This window comes from Lipotes vexillifer, unplaced genomic scaffold (genome assembly GCF_000442215.2).
Source record: "Lipotes vexillifer unplaced genomic scaffold, Lipotes_vexillifer_v1.1 scaffold65, whole genome shotgun sequence".
Lineage (NCBI taxonomy): Eukaryota > Metazoa > Chordata > Mammalia > Artiodactyla > Lipotidae > Lipotes > Lipotes vexillifer.
Window position 1 is genome coordinate 776,178 of NW_006796728.1, and position 12,572 is coordinate 788,749.

Below are 12,572 nucleotides of genomic sequence, written 5' to 3' on the forward strand. Positions count from 1 at the left end.
CTATGTGTGAATTCCTTGTTTTGATTTCTTTGTCTTCTGTAAATACTTGACTCAACCGAACTCTGTGGAATTAAGATTGGCTCTTGTGGATACAGGGTCTAGAGCTTTATAGAGGAAGTAATACTCTCATCACCAGTCCCCACACAAGACAACAAGGTGTTGCAGTGGCAATTGCAAGAGGTTCCCAGGAGAGGGTGGCTTGAAATTAAAGTTAGGTTTGAAATTTCAACAACCAATTCCAATCGGGAGTTCTCCTTTCACTGGCAAATTTAGGAACACTTTTGTCAAGGAAGGTAGCAGTGTCTTTACTCTTAAAAATGACCAGTGTTTTCTGGAAGATCAGAGTTTCACAAAATTAATTTTTTTTGGATATGCTTTTATCAAAGTCAATTCCAAATTTTCATTAATAAAGGAGACATATTATGCAATATTTTCAGTGTTGTATTATAATAAAAGTAAATTATTTTTTTGAAAAAAATTATCATTGCAGTGCTTTTTCTTTAAAAGGTAATACTTTAAAGTATTTTTTAAAAGCCTAGAGATGATAACCTTGCACACAGACCTTTTTTAAATCAGATTTTAAATGGAGTTATCGAAAATGAATATGTGGCTCATTCAATGTCACTCCAGGGTCGAGAAATATCAAAGAAAAGTTATTTGCTCAATAGGGGTCTCCCTAAAGTTTTTGGTATCAAAGTAAGATACTTAGTGAGCTCCTGGTCTATGGAATTCACTTCCAAGTTTTGTTATGCAGATTTAGATTTGCTCTGAAGCAGCAGCTGGAGGTTTTGCTTTTGCAGATAAGGAAACCAGACAGACCTGACTTTGGAAGTAGCTATTGACTTTCTGTATCCTAGGCAGTTTCATATTGATCTTGAGGCAACTCAATTACCCACACCTGGAAGAGGCAATGAATTTGAATAGTGTTCTGGCTTTTTTTATACGTCTTTTTTCCCCTTTTGTGAAGGGCAATTACTTATGTGTTGCAAAATGAACCAGCAAGGGGATACTCTTGTTCTCTTCAGAAAAGAATCTTTAAGATAAAACATTCACTAGTCCAGTGTGGAGATTATTTATGAATACTTATTCTATTTAACTTCCATAGCCTAGGTGATTAAAGCATTTTCATTTTTTAAAGAATTCTAGACCATTTAAATGTTAAACTTCAAATAATTGAGATTTTAAGGAGAAATCAAGGTCTCTTTTTCCAAAATTAATAAGAAAAACATTATATCCAAAGGAGAGGGGAGACATATTGCGACTCCACTAGATACTATCAATGTGATGGCTGGTAAATTACTTGACACTGATTCAAGTAACTCCAGGGCTCCTGGAATAAATGTGGATAACTACCACAAAATCTCAAAGGGGTTGTTATGAAGAGTAAATTAGATAATATATACAATTGTCTTATCCCAGTGCCTGGGATAAATTAAATGATCAAACATGTAACTTACAAGTTCAACTCCATTATTTAACAGGTAAGGTGAGGCACAGAAATGTTATATTACTTAATTAAGGTAACAAAGCTAATAAAACAGCAAAACTGGGATTAAGAGTACTACTTCTAGCATTTTGAAATTTATCTTTTTAAATAGAAGTATGTTTAGTTCTCATATTCATGTCTCTATATGCTTTTCAAGTTAAGTGCCATGCATATTTATTGAGCCCTTTTTCTGTTCAAAGCATTGAATTAAATGCTGTGGGAGATATTCATAAATCAGCATTCTCATAGAGCTTATCACTTAATAGAAAAAAATAAAAATATAAGACAAGGATTATAAAATAGGCAAAACAGGAAAGATCACTTCCAGTTAAAGGCAGTTGGAAAAGATTCCCTACGTGAACTGTTACTGAGATGTATTTTAAACATGGGTTTATCATCTCCTTGACAAAAGCTTATTATAACTTATTGGGCTACTTGAACTTCCTCCTAAGAATAGGTTACTCTTAAACTGCTATGCTTCCACTCATGCTATCCCTTGTGCCTTTCTCTTGCTGCCATAAATATTTTATTTCATACTGAAGATATAACCACTCAAGAGTTTCAGTGTTTAAAAGCTACAATCACACCATGTTTTAAAAATATTAAAAACTAATAATAAAATTGCATGCTTTCAGAAGTTTTTCTAGTCTTTTGTTTGATTATATTTATTTTTGTACCACTATCATAAAATCCATAACCTTTCCTTTATCTCTAATTATTGCTCTTTATATATGAATAACTCCATATTTCATTTAAAAATAATTTTAAAAAATAGAAGCCTTGTCATAGTGTTTAACTTTTTTTTTAAATTTAAGTATACTTCATTTACAATGTGGTAGTTTCAAGTGTACAGCAAAGTGATTCAGTTACACATATGTGTATATTCTTTTTTAGATTCTTTTCAATTATAAGTTATTACAAGATAATGAATATAGTTTCCTGTGCTATACAGTAGGTCCTTGTTGTTTACCTATTTTATATATAGTAGTGTGTATATGTTAATCCCAAACTCCTAATTTATCTTTTTAATTGTTGTTTACATCTAAGCTCAGCTTTAACCATCTGTCCATATCACCCTACTCTTCATAGCTGGTAGGGACACACTTGAGGAGTTCTCTCAGACCTTTGGGTCACGGTTCTTGTCACACTGAATGGCCATCATATGTATTCCCACGTTCTTTCTACAAGAAAGTGAGCTCTTGAAAGGCTGAATCTGAGTCCTTTACCTCTGACATGCAATAAATATTTTCTGAATGGATCAATCAAATGGACCTCTTTTACAAGAAGGAGAATTTACCCTCTATAGTTGGAGTCCAAAGGAGATTTTTTAAAAATCAGGAGTAAACAAGAAAACAATTTATATATTATTTTGAGAAAGACCATAGAAAAATACATAGAGTAGGGATTGTCCTGAGGTAGGGGAAAAAAGAAGGCCAAAAAATATGAAGGAATTTAAGGTGCTAGTAAGAAGCACATTAAAACGGCTTGCTTGTTTTAATTTTCTCATTAATCATAATATTCCTGTTTGTTCAATATACTCAGGTGAATAATATTGTTTGAGTGTGTTTTATAAATATTAAAGCAAAAGCTGAGTAATAATTATGAAGAGAAAGTTTAAAAAATAAAACTCACTTTAAAAGGAAATTGCTAAAGAAGCTTTGGATAAAAGCTATGACGCCCTCTGGTGTGCATACATTTTAAAGCCAGTCTAATACATAATTTTCATACATATCTTCTAAGCACTCATTGCTATAAACATTCCATTAGTAAGTGCAAAAATTCACAACATATTTAATTTCAGAAGACCTCTAAGTAACATAGAGATACTTAATGAATTTTTAAAATATAAATGCAAATCAGCCCAGTCTTTTTGTTTGTGAATGAGGGTAGAAATTTCTGACTAAAATGCGGAAGCCTTAAATTCTCCATAAGCTTGTCTGCAACTCATCATAGGATTATGAATAAACATGACTGGTGAAGTATGCAGATTTCCTAATATAAAAGCCATGAATGTTTTAACACCCAGGGGTCGAAATTATAAAAAAGGGATAGAACCTGTCACTAGAGGCAAACTAAAAGATCACCTTTGCAATCCCTGGAGCAATTAAATCACCAACAATTTAGCCTTTTTCTGGCAAGTAGAGTCTCCAAAGACACCCATGTACCTATATATCTCAGAGGGCCACAGCAGGACAGCTGCCTTGTAGTACACTTATTCACTTTTTAAGCACTATTTTCCAAATATCTTATCAAAGTTTTTTTCAAAGAAGCTTAGGGTGATTTCCTGTATTTTATTAAATTGTGAGAGGAGAGATTGCATGGTCCCTTCTAATCATTACTGTTGATCGCTAATATGGTATGACCTTTCTATTTCAATAAAATATCACTCTATGTAGTAGGTATGCAGATGTAATTTTTGCATTACTGTTTTTGTAAAAATAGTTCAATTCATTTATCTAATGCTAAGCTGTAACAGGAAAAATACAGAGAAAGATTATACTGAATGCTTTAGAGGAACTACGCAGTGTTTACTGGTTATGTTTATGCATCTGAGAAAGTGCAAGTGCTGGTCATGCTTCCAGCCCCATTCTGAGAGATTGCTCATGCAGAGCCTCCTGTGTTTCCAACATCAATATGCCCCCGACTCTGACCACAACTTCTGACTCTAGGGATGCATGGTGCAGGAGGAGCTCCCTGTGATGCAGGCTGGTACCCGGGTAAATAATGGAAGAAACAGAAGTTAAAGATATAAGAATCCAGAAGTCAGCAGGGACCTGAGGGAGAAAACAGGAGATGCAGTAAGGCAAAGACACACGTAGCTTAAACATCTCAATGGGGGGCACTGTAGTGAAGAGGGGAAGTCCCTTCTTCGAAGGACCATCTCTACAGTTGCAGTAGGTGGCCGAGCTTCTACTGTTCCATTCAGAGCAACTTCTACTCTCTGAGTCCTAGCTGGGTGGCAATGCAGATAGTTTTCTGTCCTTAACTGAAGTTACCCTAGCAACCATTCATTCTTTATAGCCTAAAATGTCTCATTAGAATACTGCACTGTACTCTAGTGACTTTGCTATTTGCACATCATATGTTTAATAGTGTCATTTCCAAAGATGGTCCATTACAATGAAGGAGAAATAAGAAGAGATAAGGAAATTATTTCACGGAGTTTGATACTGAGAAGATAAAATTTTAAAACCTGTGGTGCTGCTAATCTTACTGAATAAATGATGGAAGTAAAGACTAGCAATCAGGAATTAGTCCATATATTCCATAAAAAAAGGCTTTAAGCTCCTCTTATAACCAAGCTCTTTGTATTAGCTACTGGAAATTGAAACATTATATGATATTCTACATTAAAAAATACACATATTAGTAGAACAAGACATAGAAGAATATAACTGTAAAAATTATTAGTGAATATGACAAAGGCAAAATAGAAAAAGATCTTGAGGTCAAATTTGAAAAATTAAAGCTGTGGGTGAAGAAGTAGAAGAGGAATATAAGAATATGCCTTTCAAATAACCTGAGAAAGCAGTCTGCCAAGTTCCCATACACAAAAAGGGAAAGAAATAATTATATAATTGTATATATAATATGTTAATAATTATATATATTTTTTAATTTTGGCCAAATCTGTATAGGCATTTATCTTCCTAAAAATATAGACAAACAGGCACAAATTCCTCTGGCTATTACCTTGTTAACTATTACCATACAAGATAGCCACACTGCATTAACATTAAAGAATGCCAATCTTGAAGTAAATTAGCTAAAATGTAAAGAAAGAGATCTATTGACAAGAAAAAAAAAGAGTTGAGTAGTATTTTAAATTAACAACTCTTCTCTCATTTAATTATAATTTGGTGTGCAAGGAACTTCATTAATGGTCAATTGCTAATGTAGTGAATGTTTTCATATTCTGCATTTTATATAGTAATTCCCATTTTTTTTAAAAAATGGAAGCTGGAGCTTTTTTATACTAAGTTGTGAGAGGCTAGTGATTTTAAATAATTGCTCTATTTAAAAATTATAGTTTAAAAGGAGAATAAAGCCTTTATTTAGAAAAAGAAAAACATTATGCGGTGTATATGAACGTGTGTGTGTTTGTGTTTATGCAGCAAAAAATGTTTCACATTCAGTCACTGATTAATAAGAAATGAAAGATTTTGTTACCTAGAAATGGTAGTTATGTTGAAAATATTTAGCCATTATGTTTGTAAAACTTAAAGACACACCTTGTCATGTATGTTACCAATTGTCCATTCAGAATGAGGAGTGTTGTTATATATATCAACTATACTGTTTTTTAAAAAAAGGCTATTTAGAGTCTAATTTCCTAGGTTTCTGGGTCATTATAAATTCCTAAGATTTCTACAAATCTTCTTATTTCTGGTCTCTACTTCAGATGTATTGAAAAAAATTTTCCGAGAAGTGATTGTGATTTTGTATTTGTAATAATTTTCCCAGGTAAGTCTTAAGCACAGATAAATTTAGGAAACATTTTTCTAAGGAACAGCAATACATAATGATTACTTTTATTGTTGTTTCTTTGGTTGCTAATAATTAGAAATGTTTTGGATGAGAAGGGGAATGTGCGTTAATGCATTGCTTCTGAAATCAGCCTGCTCATCTGGTAACTTTTTAAAACACAGATTTTAGGACCTTGCTGCTGATGTATTTGCTTAAGAAACTTTAGGAATCTTCACTTTTTAAAAGCTTCCTAGATAAAAATTTTGTTAGCATTATATGGTGACCTTCATCCACTGTGAGGTTCTTTTGCAGAGCTGAAGGGGAAAAAAAATACTCTGGTAAACAGATAACTAGCATTACTTTGATCCCTAAGAGCTTTTAATTTATTCTCATCTCTCTCTCTTTTTTTTTTTTTTTTTTTTTTTTTTTTTTTTTTGCGGTACGCGGGCCTTTCACTACTGTGGCCCCTCCCGTTGCGGAGCACAGGCTCCGGACGCGCAGGCCCAGCGGCCACGGCTCACGGGCCCAGCCGCTCCGCGGCATGTGGGAGCCGCCCGGACCGGGGCATGAACCCACGCCCCCCGCATCGGCAGGCGGACTCCCAACCACTGCGCCACCAGGGAAGCCCAAAAATATTGTTACTATTTTGATAATTATTATGCAATAATCATAAAAGCCAAATCAAACTATTTTAAATTTATTTATATGCATTTTTCTTAATATAAAATTTCTTCTTATATAAAATCTGGTTTGCAGTATAAATGATGTGGGAATTTTTATTTTTACTTTTTACTTCAATTGCCAGACTAGAGAGCTCCTTTTTTTTCTTTCACTTTCCAGTGTTTTACATAATATCGATAAAGAATTCTTCATTTTAAAACATTATAAAAGTATTTGCTATAACAGACTCGGTTGAGAAAAATATAAATATCTTAAACTATCTTATAAGAGAGAAAGTACTTGATTCAGATATTAATTCTGAAATATCACTGATAATATTGATACTCCAATAATGAAAAACTGATATTTTTAATGAAAAGTTTTACATAATTTTGTGTTTTGTTTTAATTTTATTAGCTACCATTAGTTCTAAACATGTAAAAACTCCTAAAGTGTAAACTATTATTTTGATATTTTATTTGATGCTGTGGATACCAGAGAGTTGAGTAGGTCATGGTCCTTTCCCTTAAGTCAAAAAGATTGTAACATCATAGCAGAAAACATTTAAATTATGTAATATTTTTCATTCATTGTTCATTTATACTAGGTGCTAGAAATACAAAAATGATAATATAATATCTGCCCATGGAAAAGGTAGATTCTCAGGAAGGAACAATTACTAGTACTTGGAAGGGGTAGAATTTTATCAAGATTTTTTAGGACAGTTACATAATTATTCATATATAATAAGAATATGCATTTGTGTTAAGTATGATAAATATTAGAAATGATAGATATTGATATGTGAGTTGATATATGGGATATATATATAAAATAAAGAATATTATATATATATGAATATATACGTGGTATATATAAACATGAAAGACACACTTCTGGGAGATTTTTGGCATGTTTCATGAATGAGATGGCATTTGATTTGGGACTTATAGGACAGACAGTATTCTTATAAACCAAAGTAAAAGAAAGATATCTTCTAAAAAGAAGAAATAGATTAATCAAAGCAATGAAGGTGAGGAGAAAAAAATGGGTCAAATTTGGGGCAAGTTGGTTCAACTTTGTTTGTGTCAAGTCTCAGCTTATATAGTACGGAGTCAGGATAGTGCTGATTAAAGGTACTTCCTGAAACAAATTTGCACTTCATTCAACATGGAATGGCAATTCTTAAACCTCTGGGACAGAAATATACATATAGAAACGTTATTCCAACAGCATTTAGTAGGACGGGTTACAGGCTGAGAGAAACCAGAGATAGAGAAACAATTATGAAACAAGATACACAATGGATTAAATTAGTGATGAAAAAAGAACAGAGAAGCACTGATGGATGGAAGAGAACTGTGCTGATAGAATCCCCCAAGTACAGTACTGCATAATGATTAAAACCACCTCAGAGGAAGATAGGCTGGCATTCAAGGCCTTGCTTTTCATTTATTCTCCAAGTGAACTTTAAATTTCATTTTTCTCATCTGAGACCAAGAACTAGTAAAGAAACCTACCTCATAGACTTGGGAGAATGAAATGAGATGTGTGAAAGTGCCTAGTACAATGTCATTTAGAGGGTGGCAGTGAAAATAGTAGTAGAGTACCTGATGCCAGATTAATTGAATGGGACAGGCAAAAGAAAGAATAAATTGAATGTGATTGAGTTTTCTATTCTGTGAATGAGTTATTAACAGAAACAGAAAAACCTGGAAGAGAAAGAGGGTGATAAAGCATAGAGTTAGCCAGAGAACTAAAAATCTACACCTGTTCTTCAGATATCATGCATTATTAGTTCTTACCATTTATCAACTATCTTTATTGCACTTTGCTAATTTTTCCTGTTATTTTATTCTATGACACAACTGTTTTTATTAAAACCTTCTGATATTTTGTCCCACTTTTGCTACCATAAAGAGCAGTTGGCTTGCTTCTGTCCCCACAGGTTTCCTTATCATTTGTTGCCTTCTGCTCTATTGATTAAATGACTTTTTGTGAATTTGTATTCTATCCAACACCTCCTTTTCTGAAAGGTAAGACCTAGACAAAAGATACAGTTTCTGGGGCCAAATAGATTGTGGCACAGCTGATGCTTTGTTCAAAATCTATACTGATTGCAATAACTGGATGCATCATGTAGCCATCTGCATTGATTGGTAAGAGTGCTGACAAGTTGAATTGACTGTCATTTTGCATTGAAACCATTGCTAAAACCTCTATGATAAAAATCAACTTTCTTTTAAATAGAGGGCAAAAGGAAAATAAAAACAAATCAGGGAAGAAAAAGGATAATAACTATGAACAAGAAAAATAATGCCACTGTTTTACCAACATTACTATGTCCACTACACACACTTTCATTTCTGAGTCTATGGCACCGTTCAAGGAACTTGAATATAATATGTTTAAAATGAGAGTTTTGAAAATATGGGGATACATAAAAATTAATAATAATGAAAAGTATTTAGAAACATAGAGCTCTACAGAAAATGTAGAGTGAAATATATACAGATAAGACTTGTTAATTATGAAACCTAAAATGTTTAATAAAATTGTTGAAGAAAATATTGCAGCTGTGCTTGTGTCTTTTTGCTTACAAATATTAAACTCATGTTCTACCTAAAAACATGTATAAATATGTCTCAATTTTAATACCCAAAAAATAACTTTTCTCTATGATAAGACTGTGAAGTTGAAAACTAAATTTTCAGAAAACTTGGGTTCAACAATACAAATTATTTTCTTTGATTTTATTAACCCGTCTCTATTCATTAAAGTAAATAATTAAAATACTAAATCTTTCACTTATTTACTTCTAAAACATTTTTCACTGTTTTTATTGACTTGTCAGCAACATTTTAGCAAATAGATGGAATAAATTAACTATATATTTAAATCTTCTGCATGTTTCAGATATCAGTGTCAAAAAACTCTATGTTTGAAAACTATCCAAAGTCATTTAATCATCAGTATTTTAACTGAAAGGAAATGAAAACCATAAATGCTATTACTATAATCATAACTGAGAAATAGAAGACATTATTCCTAGCTTATACATTTTATTAAATTTGAAAAATCGAAACACTCAACATATAAAAACTTAGTGGAAATGAGTAAAATAAAATGTTGGTATATAATACTAATATTTAATTATTGCTGTCTATTTAAATTTGTGTATATTTTCCTTTTCTATTTTTCTTATGGAACTAGATTTAGTGAATAAATTAAAAATTCAATCTTAAAGAAATTTTCAATTAAAACCAATTTGCGTTGTTTTGTAGAGATCTTTGCATTCATTTAGATCTTTGTATTAATTTAATCCCTTAAATGTCAACTTTTTCTAGATTAAATATATTACTTATAACATTTACTTTTAGTTAATATTTAAATCTTAAACTTTAAAGGAAAACACACTCAAACATTTATATTTCCAGTTATAGATTACATACGACTGTCTCTAAAGGTGAATTTACTTTATTTAAAAATCATCATGAAACATAGAAATGAGTATTATAAGACGGCTTCCTCATTGTTGCTAAAACTGACAAAGTGAGAAGGTCCAACTTCTACATTCATTTATTCTTTCATGTGGTCTGTTATGAACAAAGAACGTGAAATGCTCTAATTTATATTCTTCTGATGAATAAATATTACTCTGAAGTCTAATGAATAGATAAAACATCTTTTTTTAATTAATATTTATTAAAATAATATTCTCTACACTCAATAATTAGGGCACAATTTTATCACAGAAAGAAAACAGGACAAATTTCAAAACCCTAAGAACCTGAAATAATTCACATGATATAAGCCTTATAGTTGTCAGATCAATAACATTCGTATCTGTTCTTTATTAGATAAATAATTTTTAAAAAATATAACATAAACAGAAAGTAGTTATTTAAAGATAAAATAAACATACAAATCTTTATCAAATTCCATGTTAAATTCAAAATTTGATTTTAGTGATTTGCTGAAAAGTCATTATTTGTATTAAAGGCTCTATTCCTTTCCTTTAAATATATTTTTAGAAAAATGTGATGATATCAAACCATCAAAAATGGTTTACATCTTCCAAATTCTCGCCCCACTCCTCTCTCTCTCTCACACACACAGACATATCACACACCACACACAAACACACACATGCATACACACATACATAACTTTAGCTGGGCAAAATAGATAAGTGTAATTATTAAAGTTAAAGTAAGTCATTGTCATTCAGTTATGCTATGTAATTACAAAGATTGTTATCAATAATCATACACAGGAGATAAATATTGTGATAAATAAAAGTAGCTACAGATACACAAATATACATATAGATGATCATTGATAGATAAATTATTGATGATAGAAAGATGATAGCAAGATAGCTATACAGATAATAGAAAGGATTCTTTCATAGATTTTTAAACTATTTGCTTGTTTTTAATTTATGAGAGTTTAATTTTCTTTAATAATTAATTCCACCTCAAATATTTCTCACTTCAATTTCTGCTTTGGGAGAGAAAAGCACATTCTTTTTCTTTTTCTTCTCTAAATAAACTGACAAAGCAATACATGATTATGGAAAAATGTACACAGGGAATTAGTTCAGGTTTTCTTCATAGCAGGAAATTGGTGCCCTCTGCTGTCTATTTGTAGATTATTTTAGACTGTATTTTCCTGCTATCTCTGAAAATAATAGAACTGTAAAATTCTAGCCTTGTATCATGGAATGGCATGATATTATATATATGATATATAAGTAATACATAATATTTAATTTATAGAATTGATAACTTTTTCAATAACAAGACTTGGTACTTACGAATGTGAGAAGAACAGCTGAGGAGTTGGATGGAGAGGTTGTTAATTAATTGTCTGTTATTATTTACACAACAGTAAGCAAAAAAGATGCAAGAACAAAGCTTTTAAATGAATGAAAAAGCAAAAGTTGAGTTTTAAATGAGTATTAAATTAATTTTTTAAATAATTCTTAATTTTTTACTCTGATCAGCACTTAAATATTACATAGCACAAAGAGTATTCTTTTTTACTGAGTAGTTTATCAAAATAAGAAAAGAAATATTATCAGAGCTAACATAATTTTAAAAATATCTTTCCTGATTCTTTCCCCACCTGCATAAAAATACTTTTAATAAAGCATTATGAATGTTATGCAATAGGTTGTAAATGTAATGAAAACATTTTTCTCATCATCTAATTTTCAGATTTTACAATTTACTCCCAGGTTTTCTATTTCCTTCAAATTATATTATAAAGTAGGAAATATAATAAGTCATTATATAAAAAAAACATTTACAGAAAAAATATAGAAATATTTGAGTACATTTAAAACAATTTTCTCCTAATTATAATTTTTTGTGTATTAATATATTCATTCAATAATTCTTTAATATCTATCTATAAGCCAATTACTCAGCTAAACCTAGACAAAAACCATGAGTTAAGTAAGTATATTGGTTTCAATGAGCAGTTATTATTATCATATAGTTTATTTATACTACTTATATGTCACCAGCCATTATATGTAAAAGATCAGAATATATTTTTTAATAAGGGTCATTCCAAAATTTTTATTTTTTTCTCCCCTAAATTACCTCCAACCCATGTCAAAACTCACTAAAGACATAGATAAATAGATATGTGTGTGTATGTTTACATGTATAGATAGATAGATAGATATCAACTTAAATGAACACTTGCACAAATCCCAGTCAAGTATTCCCCAAATTCATCATAGATGACTACCTCACTGTCTCATGAGTCTGTCAAACCCAAACCACATTTATTTTGATATCCCAACACACAGGCATATATATATATATATATATATATATATATATATATATATATATATATATATTGAGAGAGAGAGAGAGAGAGAGAGAGAGAGAGAGAGGGAGAGAGAGGGAGAGAGAGGGAGAGCGAGAGCGCGGACATGCAC